The sequence below is a fragment of the Cajanus cajan genome, chromosome 1, assembly GCF_000230855.2.
Source record: "Cajanus cajan strain Asha chromosome 1, NIPB_CcT2T_4, whole genome shotgun sequence".
Lineage (NCBI taxonomy): Eukaryota > Viridiplantae > Streptophyta > Magnoliopsida > Fabales > Fabaceae > Cajanus > Cajanus cajan.
Window position 1 is genome coordinate 25,001,417 of NC_138517.1, and position 13,333 is coordinate 25,014,749.

Below are 13,333 nucleotides of genomic sequence, written 5' to 3' on the forward strand. Positions count from 1 at the left end.
CGCGTTGAATCTTCAAAGATGAGGATCTATTAGGTGCTTTTTGGCTACCTTTCACACTACATAAATGACTCACAGATCTCAAGAAATACAAAGAGAGAAGAAGAAAGAAAAATTTCGAGCTATAAGGAGTTCTCGATGAAATTTTTTTTTTTCCTTTTTTCGCCAGTTTTCGCCGGTTTTTTCCATAGTGCTCGAGTTCACTATTTATAGATGTCAGACCTGACCATGATGGCCCATTCTAGATTCAAAATGACCTGTTTTGGATCATCCACTAATAAGCTAAATATGAAACTAGAACAGTCCGTTCTAAAATTGGAACGACCTGTTCCAAATTAGAATTTAAGGTCTTTTTTTGTAACCTGAAACGGCCCGTTCTAAAGGTATAATGGCCCTTTATTAATTAGGATTTTAGGTCTTTTCAGTGACCTAGAGCGACCCATTCCAATTTAGGAACAACTCGTTCCGACCTTGGAACGGCCCGTTCCGACTTTAGAACGACCCGTTTCGATTTTGGAGCAGCCCGTTCTAGGCTCCTAAAACTGACTCGTTTGTGCTTCAAGCTTCTTCATTGCTTTTGTGGGTCCAGATAAAATTGGTTATTCACATCAGCCATGTTGGGTCGTTACAAAAATGATTTGCCACCAATAAGTGTGACACCCTCTACCTCAACATACATATATAATAATTATAAAAATATATTCTTGGAGTAAATAAAATCATTTGAATTAAAACAATGGTTCCACTAACATAAGAGTAGAAAATCCACATTCGTAAACGTAAATCATGGTCAATTGCGAAATTTACAAGAAAATGAAACATGGGTTTTTCCAAAACAAAATAATAATAATGAAATCCTAAACTAAGCCTAGCTATGCCCCGATATCAGATATCCTATCAAAGCACGCCCAACTGAAGCCTAAGCCTCATCACCAACATCATCATGATGATGATCACTTACAACAAAATGTAAATACATACAAAGAGCAACAAGGGAGTGAGAAACATCTCACTCAAGTTCAGGTGCAGAAATAAATGTTAGACAACACACAACAATCCTAAAACAAGTCACAAGCACAAATCACATATAAACAATACACATACACAATCAGTATCACATGCACATTTATTTATCATGCAATGATGTCATGAACTCGACTCATAAATACATACATGTGGCGCCAGTCACATATAACATATCACTAGTGTGCTACCTAAACAACACACCTAAGGTAGTCTAGGAGTACATGTAGGGAGCTACTTATACACTCCTAACTAGAAGGATGTACTACTAGGGTTTGGTCAGGATAACGAAGCTTTGCAAGTTACGTCTCGTGCTCACAAACAGGGCAGAATCGAGAGCTCCAAATCGCGCTATCCCTAGGACTCCCCCAAGCTGCTATGTGATACCCATAACTTCTCCTCCCTTTCTCATTTTCCTTTTCTTTCTCATTCCCTCTCATTTCTTCCTGAAGTTCTTTCATTGCGGTCTTCTTCTCAAGGCTGAAGTGGTGGAGCTTAGGCTGTGAAGAAGGATTTTCTTCCTCCATTCTTTTCTTCTTCTTTGTTCTTCCCTTCTTCTTCCTCGTGGAGCTGGGGTTGAGGTAAGGGAAGCTAGAACTCGAATTTGTTATACATTTTGGGTTGCATGTAGTTGGATCTTCATCTAGGATGTCATTTGGGGGTTGATTAATCGAGCTGGGTTGGTTGCATGTTGTTGGGTTGTGGTTTTCTTGAAGGTGTTGGGTAAAAATGGGTGATCTCTTGAAATCCTTATGCATGCATGTTGTGATTCTTTATTTTTTTGGGTTGCATGTGGTTGGTAGTGTGATATTTGAGTTGTAGCATGGATTGGGTCTCCTTGGATTGCATATTCATGGAGGATTTGAGTGAAAACGAAGGTCAAATCCATGGAGTTTTAGAAGTTCAGAAACCCACAACTATAGATGTGGATTCATAGCTATAGCTGTGGAGGAAAATGCACTTGTAGAAACCCACAACTATAGTCGTGGATTCATAGCTATAGCCGTAGAGTAAAAATGAACTTGCAAAAACCCACAGCTATAGTTGTGGATTCACAGCCATAACCATGGGAGGGGAAAAATGTGAGGACAGAGACTTGCATCCATGGATGTGGTTTTGCAGCCATAGCTGTGGAAAAAATTAGAATGGCAGAAACTTGCAGCCATGGCCGTGGAAAGGAAATGGACTGGCAGAGAGTTAGAGCTAAAGCGCTGGATTGATCACTGCAACGATGGATCTAGATGACCGAATTTGGTCTTAAAGTCTTCATAAAAGTTGTAGCCTTGGATGTTATCTTTCCAATGGCACCAGAATCACCCAGAAATAAGTTTTAGAACTCCAGATATTGTTGTTTTAGTGAATAGGGGTCAAGTTGTCAGTATTAGTTATAGCTGATGCGGTTTTTATAAGTTTTGACAAAGTAGATGATGGAATTAGGACTTTATGTCTTCATAAGAGTTGTAGGAAATCTTCTGATCTTTTATATGAGATGAGGATGAGAATGATAGGAGTAGTATAACTCCTGATACACTATTTTATGTGAAGATTACCATTTCACAAGGAGTGATTTGGTTAAGTTGAAAGTTGTTTGGGTGCTTAGGTTAATTCATGTTGTATATGTTGTGTAAGTTGGCATGATAGATGAGTGCTAAACATGATGGGTCAGTTTCATTATGTGTTGAATATGTTGTATGTTGTGAAGTTGTTTACAAGTTGTGTGTTGATCTATTATATGTTGAACAAATGATATTATTGAAGCATGTTGGAATTAAGTTGTTAAAATTGTTTTATGTTATGTATTGACTAATTATATTTTGTGAAGTACATGATGATAACGTTGTGATTTGTGAGAAGCATGATGTGAAGTGTGTAGATGTGTTGAGATTTATATAGAAGTTATTAGTAGACTGTGTTGCTAAGTTGTTAGAGGAGAGTTGTATGTTGCTATAAAGTTGTATGTTGTGTCATGTGTTAAAAAGATATTACTTTATGATGATTGAGTTGTAAATTCTGAGTTGAGTTGATAAGTTGTTGAGTTGATTGTGTTGTTTAAATTTGAAATGAGTGGATAATTAAGCTGATGAGATGATAACGATGTTGTTAAACACTGTTGAGAAGTTATTGTGCGATTGAATTGTATTGTTAATGTTGACTTGACTACGTTATTTAAGTTGAAAGTTGATTGAGAAGATGAGTTGAAAAGTTGTGTGTTGTTTAAGTTGTTGAGCTGAGCTATGTTGTTGAGTTGTAAGTTGATTCAGTTGTGATGATAAGTTGTTGATCACTAGAACTAGGGGAGATGTTTTCGAAGTTACTTATCCCATTTTGTAGATTGAGATAGTTGTGGTGCTCTGAGAGCCCAATTTGTTGAAAAACCCTCCTTGGAAAGTTTTCCCTTAGAGTGGACGTTGTGTTGTTCTCCTCTAGGACTTAGTTGGTCCCGTGTGTGGGCAAGGTCGAGGCACACGTGTTCAAAGCGACCACAGTATAGGGGTCAGGTCGAGCTATACCGATTACAAGTGACCAATTCGAGTAAAGTACGAAGTCAGGAACTTAATTCCTAACCAAGTATCGAAGGATGTAGTATTTGGAGGATAATCAGTAGGCTAATTCCATAGGTGGCTTAGTTGAGCTAGCTAATGTCGTGGTAGGCCTAAACCCAACTATTTTATCCTAACATAGTACTATACTTCCTTGTTTAAGTGGCAAAGTATGAGAAATCGTGAAGTTGTGGATTGATATCCAAATTTTTTGTTTACCTAGCAAGCCCAAAAAGGTTCTGTGTTGTCGGTTCGGTGGGGCCTAGCCACTTAGACTGTTCACCATGTTGTAGGAGATCTCCGAGTTGAAATGCGTGACGACACATAAGTTGTTGATGAGTTGATTTTTTGTTGATCTGAGTTGTATATATGTTGTTGTGTTGTTAAGCTGTGATTGTTTTGTATGTTGACCTTGTTGAGGGTGATGATAGTGTTGTTATGTTGTAAGTTGCTTATTTGTATACAAGTTGATGATGATGCTAGCATCGCTAGATTACATGTGTTATAAGTTGTTTTTAAACATGTGTTGTTGAGAGGTGTGTAATACATGTGTTGGTTGTTGTTATGATGAATATGGTAACTATTCCAATGATTTTTATGGTAGTTGTGTTGAAGTGTTGATACAGTGGTGATATGTTGAATTCAAGTTGAAATGATGTTAAAATGTATAGTATATGTGTTGTTGTCTTCTATGTTGGATGTGAAGATGATTATATAGTTGGTGTGTTGCATATTTAATTATTATGAATTGTTTATTGTCTCTAGATTACCCTTACATGTTTCCATGTGGTTTGGACTGCGATGATCATACAATGTATGGGAGCAGGGCAGGGATAGGCTAGGAGATAGCTGCTAGAGGCCACAGGAGGTGCCCGGAGTTGGATTTTTTGTAGGCTACCTTATAGTAGCATATTTTGTTGTATATAGCTGGTTGTTGTTGGTTGCTTGATTAGCAACTTGTGTTGTTAATATTTTATTATACTATTTTAGTATATATATTCTAATAGTGTGTAGTGTCGTTCTGTAGTGTGACTACCATGTGTGACACCCTCTACCCCAACATACATATATAGTAATTATAAAAAAAAATTCATCATTAAAAACCAAATTTCCAACTACGTAAGGGTAAAGAGCTCACATTCATAAATTTAATCCAAATAATATGCAGGTAAAATTACAAAGAAATAAAACTGAGTTTTCCAAAATAATTTAATAAGAATATCTTAAACTAATCCTATCTATGCCCCGATGTCACATGTCCTATCAAAGCAAAACCCAACATAGAAGCCTAAGCTTCATCACCAACATCCTCAGCCTCACGCTGATGATTACCTGTATAAAAGTCAAAGAAAAATAACACGAGAAAAGGGAGTGAGAAAAATCTCACTCTGGCTCATAATATAGAAATATACGTCGGATAGCCATACATAAACAAAACAGGTATAACGTAGATAAATTAATAATAACATCAGATCTCACTCATCCAAGACATAAACCATCACTTTATCATATAACATTAAAAATGCACATGCATGGACACGAACTACATAATATCATGCATGTGGCGCCAGTAAAACATCACATGGCATATTGTCTCTAGCAATACACAAAGACTAGTCTAGGAGTACATGTCGGGTCACACCTTCTGCGCACTCTCACTAGAAGGACATATTATCAGGGTCCTGTCGGGATAGCTAAGCCGTGCAAGATACATCACATGCACACAATGGATGAGATTGGGACTTCCAAACCAAGTTATCCCCAAGGACTAATCCCTAGAGCTTTTACACTAGGGGGCCTTCCCTGGCGGTGTATTCCATATCGTACCCTTAAAAATATTTATGCAAATGATGCATGTCAATCAAGACTCTATGCATTCTTATATAACATTGTCATATCTCATTATCATATCACATCATCATGTCTCATTATCACTTTTCACATCATCTCATCATATTCACATAGTCTCTATAGAGCACTCAAAATCATATCAAAACTTGTCTATTTTCAAAAATAAACACATATTTATACATCTCATTCAACAAGGAATACATCAGAACAATCAGAAAGCAAAACAGAAAACATTCATATTTTTCCTATTTCTCATAGGGTTCCCACAGGAACCCACAGAGCACTCTAATTCATACAATAACCATTTAAAATAATACAATTAACTCATATAATTACCTCTTCAAACCATCTCCTCTTACAATCACCAATGCATTCCCTTAGGGTTTCCCATAGGAACCCATAGAGATCTTAGATCATACAATTAATTAAATATAAGAAAAAAATAGGCAAAACAAATATAATTGGGGAAAACCCCTCATACATGAGCATACAAAAAAAATAGAACAAATACAAGATTGGGGGCCAATCCCACTACCCAACAGATATTCCTACACCTAGAGCGAGGTTTCTCACTCCCCCTTTACCTCAATAAGCAGGAGCTGAAACTAAAACCGGATCTTGTTGGTCTCCTCCTCTGGGTTCCCCTTGGTCTTCAGAGAGTGTAGAAGAAAAGAGGTCAGAAGTGAAAAATGTGTTTTTGGAGTGCCAGAACGTTTTATTTATAGGCATCAGATGTGGCTAGAACGGCCCATTTCAAACCCAGAACGGCCCGTTCTGGACTCATGCGTCATACGTAAATTTCACATCTAGAACGATCTGTTCCAAAACTAGAACAGTCCGTTCTGAAATTACATATTACCTACAACAACCATGTTTGGAGCAGCCCATTCTAAAATCGCGTATTACTCATAAAATCATGTGTTGGAACGACCCGTTCTAGTCTATGGTTTAAAGGCCATTTTAGTAGTTTAGAACGACCCGTTCTGGGCTACTAAAAAAATCAAAATATTATCAAAAATGATTTTCATAAATATTTATTATTAAAATTCTCATAAATATTAAAAACCTTTAAAACATTCTATAAAACCCATTAAAATATCTATAAGAAAATAACCTCCATAAATATAAAAATAAACAATAATTAACTATTATACTAGTAGAAAATTTGGGATGTTACAATTCTCCCTCCTTTTTAAAATTTCGTCCCCGAAATTTACCTATAACAATAATGGGTAGACTCTTTGCATCTTGCTTTCTAATTCTCATGCAGCACTTTCCTAAATATTTCCCATCAAAAACTATACTAGTAGAAAATCTTGTGTAACCTTACTACCTCACTGAAGTACATCCCTATCAATCTCTCGAAAGAATATCTAATATCAACAAGGGTAAGGTGAGCCACCTTGGTGAGTCTATCCACTAACCAAATAAGATCAAATTTCTTAAGCATATCAAGCAAAACTACAACTAAGTCCATAGATATAAAATCTCACTTCCAAACTAGGACATCTAAAGGCTATAAAAATCTTAAAGACTTCTAGTGTTCCACCTTAGACTTCTGGCACACTACACATGAGTACACAAATTCCTCTACTCCTCTCTTCATCTTAGGCCACCACGCTTCCGCTGCGCCACTCTAACACATCTTAGTAGCTCTTAAATGAATGCTAAGAGTACTCTTATGTCCTCCCTCTAAGATCATCTTCCTAAATTCAAGATTACTAGGCACATAGATCCTATCATTGAACCCAAAACACCATTAACTTCCACTCGTAAAGGGTTATCTATACCCCTACCAATCCTCTCCACTTGGTTCACTAAGAAAGGATCTAACTCCTAGGCTTCTCTAATATCATCCATTAATTCACTAGTCACTTTCAACATACTCAATTCAATGCTCCTAAGGGTGAGCTCACACATCATGCTTAAGTTTCTAACTCTTCAATCAAATCCAACCCTTAAATCATCAAAGATGATAGGTGAATGAACATCCTACTCAAAGCATTTTCCATATCATTAGTTTTACTTCTATGATCCTTTCTAAAGATCAAACACCTAAGCATAAGTTCACTAGGTACACATACTCAGTCTCAAAGTCTTACCACTTCATCTATACCCAAGGCAAACTTCTCTTCATTACCTTGTCCTATAACCTCATATCTTGTCACTAAAATGAACCAACTAATTGTGCTCCTCCGATTTTCCTTTGACAACCCACTAGTTACTCAAGTCATACTTAGTCTCAGACTACTAAGGGTAACCTCATAAGTCACACTTAAATCCCTAATTTGAACTAAAAGATCCATCTCTCTAATCATAAGGAAAGACAAATGTAAAGGTTTCCTACTCAAAGCATCGGTCACCACATTGGCTTTACCTAGATAACAACTAAGATTAAAATCCTAGTCCTTAATAAATTTCAACTATCTCCTTTGGTCAATATATATTTAAGGCTCTAACGATCACTAAATACCTCAAGTTTAGAATCATATATGTAGTGTCTTCAAATTTTAGTGTAAATATCATAACTGCTAACTCAGGGTCATAGATAAGGTAATTCCTCTCATAAATTTTCAATTGCCTAGAAACATAAGCTACTACCTTTTCTTCTTGCATCAACACTCCATCCAAACCTATCTTAGAAGCATCACTATATATCACAAAAGACTTACTAGAATCTAGTAGTATTAACACTAGTCAATCTTTCCTTAAGAGTTTGGAAACTACTCACACTTACTATCCCACATAAAGGCAACTCTCTCTTCTTGGTCAATCTAGTCAAAAGTAATGCTATCTAGTCAAAAAGTTCTTATTTATAAGTTTAGATGAGCAACAAGACATAAATTCTCACTAAGACTCCACTTACAAATAAATTCCCACTAATTTTCACTAACACTTAATTTTCACTAGAATTAACTCCTCGCTACCTCACTAACTATCATTATGATATAGAAAGCCTAAAAGCATTAAAAATTGACCTAAGTTATATAAAAATAGATCTAAATTATTTGAATATAAAGAAATACAAAAAATTACATTAATAATTAAAAAAATAGGCTTAAACAACTATTTAGCCTAAAAACTAATTAAATTCTAGTCCATCAATACTTCTTTTTGATCATGTGCATTGGAACTTATCATGTTATCTTCAAATTGGACTCAAGTCTTCATCAAGATTTAGAAAATAATAATAGACGATATCTTTGTGGGTCTTATCATGCAAATCAATCCATCTTCTTTATTCATCAAATTCTTTTTATTACAGCTTTTGATATATTCCATCATGAATTTCTTATAAGGAGGGAATGATAACCCTAAACCCTAAACACAATCAGTTATTTTATGTAATAATATATACTTATATGATTTTATTAATTTTTAAAATAAATGATTTAAATATAAAAATAAAAATGTAAATATAATAATAATAATAAATGAAATAATAAAAAAATATATAAAATATGCTAAAATTTATAAGTTTAGTTTTTTATTTAACTTAATATAAATTAATTAAAAAAATAATCTTCCTTTTATTTTTTTTTATCTAATTTGATTCTACTAAACAAATATAAATTTTACTTTATTTAACTATATTTTCTATAAATCAATTATGATATATTTTCTCCCATGTCATCTATTTCTCTCTCTTCCAAACAAAGCGTATGGTATACTCCCCACATCGAGAAAATGTGAAGCTGGTGTACTTCGAAAGTAACTTTGAATGAGAGAAAGCCTCACGGTGACGGTGGTCATATAGAATCTCAAACTAAAGTCAAAGAGTGCATATCACAAACACAAAGTCAGCATGGCAAATCTCATGTCTTAATTTATACGCTAACTAGTCAAACTCAAATCATGTCAAGATTTGCATATTCTGAAAATCACTTTTTATTATTAACATTTGTACAACTATTCAATTCTATTGACCACCTTGAGGCGTGACTCTTATTATGAAAAGTTGAAAAATGAAAATGCCCTTTGAAAGATCTGTTCTATAATTAAAAATAGGTAAATAAAAAATGATTTTAAACGTATATTAAAAATTCGGTTAATTATGTTAAATTTTACTAATTTTCAAATATTTGTTAAAATTATCTTTGTCATAAATATTTAAAAATTTGATACAACTAAAAAATTATGTATTAAAAAAATAATATTTTAAAAATATTATTAAATAAGATAAATTAATTGAAATTTGTCTACAAAGAATCAACATGAGCTACACTTTTTTTTTTTCTAGAACAACAAAGAAATAACATTAATGCGTGTAAATTATAAAATCTAATTGATTAATTTTTTAATAATTGATTATTTCTAAGTACTTCTATTAAAAATATTATCTGAGTTGAAGCGGAAACATTCTAAAAAATTTTGAAATTATTAAAAGGATATTTTAATTAATTAAAAGGTTTTATATAATTATGAGTATTTTAATTAAATAATAAATATTTACAAAAATTATTTTATATAATATCTATAGAAAAATATGTATTTTTGTGATATTTTTTAATAATAGGTATTTGAAGAAAAAAAATGTGTTTTATTATTATTTTTATCATTTATATATTTTATTGTAATTATAATTATGTCGAGATAAATATATATTATATATATACATATATTTATTTCATATATTATATTTATTAATTATTATATTTTATTATAATTATTTGGGTTAGTTTTTATAATTGTTTTAAATTTTTTTATATGTATGTGGATATATTATAAGATTTTATAATTAAATAAATTATTTATTTTATTAAGGGAAGTGTTTGTAATTCAAGTTAAAATATTTTAATTATTAGGTTAGTAAGGAGTTAAGTTTTTAAAATAAAGGTTACGTTGAGATAAGGGGAAGTGAGTAATCTTACTCTAAGACGTAGGATAATTGTTGGATAGTGAAGTTACTCCCAACCTCTTGTTTGTTGTATGCGTTGTATGAGAGGACTCCAATTCGTACCTTTTTATGATTTGTTGCATAGTTTTAAAAATCGGACCGGTCATCGAATCAGTTAAGGTACTGGGTCAGTGGGTTAAAGGTTCAACCGGTGGGTCACTAGTTGAACCACATGACTCAAATTTTATTTATTTTTATTAAAAAAATATTCATATTAAATATATTTTATACTTATAAATTTTAATAAATTCATAACTTATTTTAAATTTCAAATTTTCTATTTATTTAAAATTATTTTATTTATATTTTGTAAAAAAATACATAAAAAAATTACATGTTAAATTGTATATTAATACAAATTAAAAATATAAATAATATGTACATATATAATATGCTTGCAATTGATATCACAAAATAATATATGTAATATCTACTTAGATATTATATTATTAAATATATAATTTAAAATTAATAATATACTATAAAAGTTATTTAAGTTGTATATATTACAAACAAATACATTAGAACAAGTAGTCATTATTATATTTAGTAAGATTCTTTGCTCTTCCATTAAGAGATTCAATTTTCATTATTATTTTTGTGGTTTATGGTCCCTTAAATTTTTTTTAAAAAAAAAATCAAGAAAAAAAGTGGTACGGTTGAACCAGTTTGACCCACCGGTTTACCGGTTGAACCAGAAAATTGACTGGTTCAATCCGGTTTGAACCGGGTCGACTGCATAACTGATCCAACTTAAGATTCGGACCGGCTGGACTACCGGTTCCCGGTCCGACCGGCCGGTTCGATCCGGGCTTTAAATCACTGATTTGTTGTCTCCCATAAGATTACTAGGCACATAGATCCTATCATTGAACCCAAAACACCATTAACTTCCACTCGTAAAGGGTTATCTATACCCCTACCAATCCTCTCCACTTGGTTCACTAAGAAAGGATCTAACTCCTAGGCTTCTCTAATATCATCCATTAATTCACTAGTCACTTTCAACATACTCAATTCAATGCTCCTAAGGGTGAGCTCACACATCATGCTTAAGTTTCTAACTCTTCAATCAAATCCAACCCTTAAATCATCAAAGATGATAGGTGAATGAACATCCTACTCAAAGCATTTTCCATATCATTAGTTTTACTTCTATGATCCTTTCTAAAGATCAAACACCTAAGCATAAGTTCACTAGGTACACATACTCAGTCTCAAAGTCTTACCACTTCATCTATACCCAAGGCAAACTTCTCTTCATTACCTTGTCCTATAACCTCATATCTTGTCACTAAAATGAACCAACTAATTGTGCTCCTCCGATTTTCCTTTGACAACCCACTAGTTACTCAAGTCATACTTAGTCTCAGACTACTAAGGGTAACCTCATAAGTCACACTTAAATCCCTAATTTGAACTAAAAGATCCATCTCTCTAATCATAAGGAAAGACAAATGTATATTAAAAGTTGAAAAATGAAAATGCCCTTTGAATGATCTATTCTATAATTAAAAATAGGTAAATTAAAAAAAATGATTTTAAACGTATATTAAAAATTCGGTTAATTATATTAAATTTTACTAATTTTCTAATATTTGTTAAAATTATCTTTGTCATAAATATTTAAAAATTTGATACAACTAAAAGATTATGTATTAAAAAAATAATGTTTTAAAAATATTATTAAATAAGATAAATTAATTGAAATTTGTCTACAAAGAATCAACATGAGCTACACTCTTTTTCTAGAACAACAAAGAAATACCATTAATGCGTGTAAATTATAAAATCTAATTGATTGATTTTTTTAATAATTGATTATTTCTAAGTACTTCTATTAAAAATATCATTAGAGTTGAAGTTAATCTTTTTTTAATAATTATGAGTACTTTAATTAAATAATAAATATTTACAAAAATTATTTTATATAATATCTATTAGAAAAATATGTATTTTTGTGATATTTTTTAATAATAGGTATTTGAAAAAAATGTGTTTTATTATAGTTTTTATCATTTATATATTTTATTTTAATTATAATTATGTCGAGATAAATATATATTATATATATACATATATTTATTTCATATATTATATTTATTAATTATTATATTTTATTATAATTATTTGGGTTAGTTTTTATAATTGTTTTAAATTTTTTATATGTATGTGGATATATTATAAAATAATTTATTTATTTTATTAAGGAAAGTGTTTGTAACTCGAGTTAAAATATTTTAATTATTATTAGGTTAGTGAGGAGTTAAGTTTTTAAAATAAAGGTTACATTGAGATAAAAGGAAGTGAGTAATCTTACATAAGACGTGAGATAATTATTGGATAGTGAAGTTATCCCCAACCTCTTGTTTGTTGTATCCGTTGTATGAGAGGAACTCCAATTCATATCTGTTTATTATTTGTTGTTTAGATTCATCTATTATTATTGTATTGTCATTAATTGTATATATTCATGGTTAATTTCGTGTATTGACATCTATTTGATATATGTGTGGTATGAAGGGATTTTTCCAAATGTTTTTCGTTCTTAAATTTTAGTATTTCTTATGATTCTATTATTCTTGTAATTGTTGTAATTATGATTATCTATGGTTAATTTTATGTATTGATGTTATGAGTACGCAATTATTGAGGTTAGTAGAAATACAGACAGAAAGGGGGTTGAATGTGTGTTCAGATTTGAAGGAAAATTTTAGAGTTATTTCACAAGAGTAATTTTGGCAAATTTAAGTAGAATCTTCGTCTAGTGATTTTTGTTTTAACAAAACTAATTTTCAACGTAGAAGATTAAGTAAACTGGTTTTCAGTCTGGAAAATGTTATCGTCTGGTAAAATAGTTTTAACAAGGTCAAATAAGTTTTCGTCCAAAGCTTTGTTGGAAAATGAAGTAGATCAGGTGCAAAGTATGTAATGCTGAAAAGTAAAAAGAATGCACAGACAGTTATACTGGTTCACTCAATCTGAGCTACATCCAGTTTCCTTTCGTAGAAGGGTTCCACTAATC